This window comes from Gossypium raimondii, chromosome 8 (assembly GCF_025698545.1).
Source record: "Gossypium raimondii isolate GPD5lz chromosome 8, ASM2569854v1, whole genome shotgun sequence".
NCBI classification, from domain to species: domain Eukaryota; kingdom Viridiplantae; phylum Streptophyta; class Magnoliopsida; order Malvales; family Malvaceae; genus Gossypium; species Gossypium raimondii.
In genome coordinates, this window is record NC_068572.1 from 17151824 (window position 1) to 17157643 (window position 5820).

A 5820-nucleotide genomic window follows, 5' to 3' on the forward strand; every position below is an offset into this window, starting at 1 on the left:
AAACCATACATCGAACATTTCCTAATTAGTTTCTTGAAATGCTCCCATGCTTCATATAATGTTTCATCTTCCGATTGCCTAAACGATGTAATGTCATTCCTAAGCTTGACATTCATGTTGAGAGGATTGTACCTAAGTAGAAATCTCTGACACAGTTCATTCCAAGATGCCACCGTACTTGATGGTAACGCATTCAACCATGATCTGGCACGATCTCGTAATGAATAAGGGAACAATTTTAATCTAAGGGCATCTTCAAGGACACCCTACTGCCTGAATATGTCACAGACTTCAAGAAAAAGTCTCAAATGCAATCTTGGATCTTCAGTAGGTAAACCACTAAACTGCCTTATCGTTTGCAGCATTTGAAACATTGCTGGTTTTAATTCAAAGTGTTGAGCTTAAATACGTGGCCTAACAATTCTTGGATTTAGATCATCCAAAATAGGCACTACATCTTCTCTGATGGGTCTGTCTCTGTCATCTATGATTCGAGGAATATCATCATTCCTTTCATTCTGAAGTACTAGATCTTCTCTGATTAGATTTCTAATTCTCCCTATTTTTCTTAACTATTTTCTTCTTCGCCTTAATGTCCTTTCAATTACAGGATCAGAAAAATGTTCTGTATTCATTTGAATACTTCATCTCATGAACTAATACAAACCTGAAAAATAAAATAAAATACTAATTAACTGCTCTAACAAAAATAACAAGAATAATAACAAATCAACTTTTCACCAATATTGTCAATTTTTGGCAACGACGCCAAAACTTGTTTTGTGTAAATAACTAATGCAATTGTACAAGTTTACACGCCATTCAAGTAATAAAGTGATAAGTATGTATTATCTCCACAGGGATCAGAAATTGGTAAGAAATTGAGTATGTTATTATAATCCTATTGACTATACTAAATAGCATGAAATACTCTCAAGTTGAATAAGATGTTTGTATAATGAATTAATGAAATCAAATGTTAAATAGTAAAAATTGATATGGCAAATAAAATGTTGTGGCAAATTACAGAGAAAAGCAAGAGTATTTCTGTTGTTGAATGAATCGGGCTGGAATTATTTAGGTGAAATGTTCATATCAAAATAATGCCATGGAAAAATATTGACTAATCAACTGCTCAGAGAGTCACTACTGTAACATGCCTCTTTCAATAGTTAGATCTTAAGCTAGAAATCTAAGTTATTGTATGTCTACAGAACTCTGGATTAATAACTACGATGAACGTTCTTCTATGTACAATTCGAAACATCTATGTCTAAAGTGCTACAAATATTCTGTCGAGTATTCACTTGCACCAAATGATTCAAGATCCAATATATTTAACCTTTTCAGAATTAAAAATACATCTAAGAACATAGCACACAATCAACTATGTCTACAGCTTGCATGCATGTATTTAAATAAGCATAAATTGAATGAAACAGTAACATAGACAATCTCAAATCACGGGCATTAAAGATGATAAAACATTCACCCAAATAACTCCAACCTAGCAAAGATTTAGTTCATGGGTGAAAAAGTTAACATCAAAATAAAATCATTCATCAATATTCTCAAATAAGTTCGAATCATAGAAATCAGGAAAATAAAGGAAAAAATGTAAGAATTCTCGCCACACTCTAGCTTCTCTTGATCTTAAAATTGTATGTAAATCCAAGATAGCTATCTCTCCCCCTTCTTCACGTCTGTATTCTGCTCTCTTAAGTTGCTACCCTTTCTTTCTCTAGAATTCTCCAATAAAGAGAAATATCGATGTCACCAATTTTTTTCTCACACAAATTCTCTTCTTCTCTTTTTTCTTCTTCTCTCTCCTTTTATTCGGTAGATCCGTCCCTCTCAGCATACATTTGTTTCTCCTCTTTTTCAGGGTGGTTTTTCTTGTACACGTCCAACTGGCTAAGAGTGACGTGGATAGAGTGCTGAGTCATCTTCTTGGAATTGCCATGGTAATTGTGCTGACAATCAATCTCACCATTTGCTATGACAATGTTTCACTTCCCTTATTTTCCTTTTGGATCCTCTTCATCCCCTTCTTCCACCTGCACCTATGTCCAACCACAACCACAACTTTTTCTTCCCCAAGTAATAAAAGTAATAAATGATGACCATGACAACGCAATCCAAGCTTTGTTATGCAATGTTCTAAAATTATCTTAAAAATGCATATGTATTTACTTAATTACAAACAATTAATTCCATCTAGAGACCTAAAATATAACTTTTTTCAAGAGTTATCATCAGACAAGAAGGAGAAATCAAAAAAATACAGTGGAAAGAAAAAATATCCATCGTGCTCACATAGCAAAAAGTTAAGGCATCCTGAGAAGTTCTGTTGGTTCAGGCCTAATGCTCAATGCAAAATTTGCAAGCAGTTTGACCATGTAGAGAAAGTTTGCAAAAACAAAGGGCATACATAACAAAATGTTGAGGCAGAGATAGTAGAAGCAGAAGAACTGATGTTCACAGCCTCGTACAAAGTCAAGCTCACTACTTCCTGCACGTCACTGCTTTAAAATCGTTATCTCTTCAAAACCATGTTTGGTGCAAATCACAATTTAATTACAGCATTACTTATGTACATATATATAAGAGACGCGAAACATTAATCAATCGAAGTTAAATAAATTTGGGCTTTATATAAAACATAATAACTTTACAGAATTTCCATCGGATCTATAGTTTCAAAAACTTAAGCTCAATTATAAAAAGTTCATTCTTCAAAAAGACATTGTCATGACAACATCCCCATGCCATACATAATACAAAATACTTCAAAATCTCACAGCGGTGATTATTCTCTAACGTAGTCTTTGGAGGTTCCCTTACTTTGTTAGCAAGCTTGAGAAGGAAAGATAACTAAGTTCAAAGAACATAACGAGTTCCAAAGGTAAACAATTCAATAATCATATAAAATTCAAGTAAGTGTTTCCATCCCAATACAGTCACAAAATTCGCCAGTTGGCGAATACCAAACAAAAATAGTCAATACGCCAGACACTATTCATTTGGCGTGTACACTATGCCCATGCAGTCATACAGATAACCTTATTTGTGTTAGCCAAAAACCCTAGTCCATATTCAGAGTCATGTCATTTGTTCGTTTCTTTTTTCTTTGTCATGCCTTACAAATTTGGTTTGCAATAACACTTGTCCTACTAGAGGCTACACAATCATTTTCATGTATCGCGACTTGCCAATTCAATGTTCATTTCATTGAAGGCATCACCATGAATTCATTTCCTTTTCCCTTTTAGACCATATGGTTCATTTTAGAAGTAAGGGGAGGTAATGACTTAACACGAAGAAAGGCCATTACATCTTTAACAAGGACATACCAAAACAAACTATTGACAACAACTTTTGTCTCATTTGCACAAACATTTCATTTTCACAGGATAGGTACACTTACCTTAAACCAAACATAGACGAAATCATACACACACATAGAGTAAGAATGAACTCACCAGAAAAGTGCAACTAGGTTACATAACAGGACCTTTGCCCTTATCTCGAAAGCCTTCGGGAAGATCCTGAGCTATAATATAAAAAGTTAACCTTTTTAGATCGTTTTAACAGAAAACTATGCAAGTTTACAAGAACATTAACAGGAAACCCAAAATCTGGAAATTTCCTTTCTTACACTTTAAACTAGCCCTAAAACATGAAACTTTAAGGCCTTATAAATAACCATGAAATAACCTTAGTTTCACCGATTTTTACCAAGTGCTAACAACGATGGAGTTGGCTGAGTACAGTTGACCAAATCTTCCAGCAAGTCTTAGGTATAGGGTTTCCGAGAGAAAAATGCAAAGAAAGTTTTGGGAAGAAAATATGGTTGCCAAAGAAAGCATAAACTTGCTAAGGAAGTTAAGGCTGACTTTACATAGAAATACATGGAAGGAAAACCTAGTGGGCAAGTTGAATTACCCCACTACCCTTCATTTGGTACTCGTGACTAAGAACTTTTTCTCTCATCTAAAATGTGTGTCCTAACATCTATAGTAACTTGTCCCATTTTAATTAGTTCTCATCAGGCTGACTAAATCGTTCAATCAAAATAAAATAATAATATAATAAACGATTCCTCCAAACTAAGGACTTAACACTAGGGACTTAACTCTCAGACCTTAACTTTAATGATTCAACATATTCGCCTGACCGCTGGGGTGGCGTATACTCTACAGGAGAGTCCGCCAAACCACCGAGCTCACCTAACACAGACTTCGCCCGAAGGAGCATCCATAGATTTACTTAGCCAGATTTAATACATCACTCACTCAAAACTTACTCTACGTACTTTACTTCTATAAACAACACTCAAACACTAGGGCTTTGCCAGACGGGATGTTACACCTTGAAACTTCGTATTAAGGCACATTTAAGCTCTATTTTCATCCATGTTACTCTATAATCATACACAAATCGTATAACATGTTTTAAATTTGAAATTTTATGCATTTTGAATGGAAGTTCGATTGATTGAGTTGCCTTGACGATGAATGTGGCGCTCTATATCATATCATCTTCTGGACCGGGTGTAGGGTGTGACAGCAAAAGCCTCATTAGTGATACCACATATTTTAGAATCAATTTTCGTTTTCAATCACACTAAGGATCTATTTGATGCACTGAAACCTATTTTTGGAAAATAATTTTTGGAAAATGGTATGACTGGACTTTATAAAAAATATGATTCTTTTCTAAAGTGGCACCTATGTTATTTTTTGGTCTAATCTAGTACATGTATTTGACAAAAGTTATGTTTTAGTACCCAAAAGCAACAATATTAATTTGATTTTTTTAAATTTAAGTTTTAGTGTTGATTTGATAAAAGTTAATTGCTCATATCATTAGGTTTAAATTTTACATGATTTGGTTAATAGAACAAATTTAGTGTAATTTGTGAATTTGTTTAATTTGTCAAAATACAATACGATAGATATGATTTAATTATTGTTTTAAGGTTTATTTGATGAAAATGTATAATTGGTTAATATTATTAGCTAAGTGTAAATCAACTTTAAAATTGAAGTTAAACACTAATAAGTTACTATTATCTTCAAGTATCAAAATAAGAATTTTGTCGTATTGAACCAAAAATAACACAAATACCATATTAAAAAATTATATTTCATATTATACAATAAGCATGTTAATAAAATTAAAATTATAAAATAAAAAACTTCAAAAAGATATAATTATGTTATTTTTTAAGAAATGATATAATTATATCAGGTAATTCCATTTTCTAACGTAACAAATAATTTTATAATATAATCTCTACAACTATAAAATTTTTAACTTAATTTTACATCTATTTTTTTTAATTTTTCAAATTTTCAAAACACCACCAAAAGTTCTTGAATTAATTTATCTCTACTTAGATAAATAATAAATAAAAATAAATTCCTTTTTATTTAAAAAGTCAATTGTATTAGAAGTTCCACAAATTAGGATATCCTTCCAACTCATTGGCACCATATAAACACATCCTCTACACCATTCTACACAGGTTTAAAAGATTAGAAATCAAAGCTTGAAAATCTTTTTAAAAGATACTATAAATTTCCAAAATTTCAAGAATCTCGAGAAGATTTCGCTCTCAAAGTCGATCGATCTTGTTCGACACACACAATCCCTTTTCCCGTAAGGAAAAAATTCTCGACGACTCAAGACAAGTTTCAACCACCTTTGGTCGCTTCTGTATGGCGATCTTCAACGTTTCTGCGAAAACCCACCATAGGAGAACTAATTGAGCGATCTTCTCACAAGATATGCATGGACGCAGATAAACTATGAGCA

General features: G+C 32.7%; 1 non-coding gene across 1 annotated transcript; it reads left to right on the top strand.

Moving 5' to 3' along the window:
- Positions 1–107, top strand: LOC128032158 (small nucleolar RNA R71). Its single transcript, XR_008188287.1, has one exon. It is a non-coding gene; the product is annotated as a small nucleolar RNA R71 (small nucleolar RNA).
- The last annotated feature ends 5713 nt before the right edge of the window (positions 108–5820 follow it).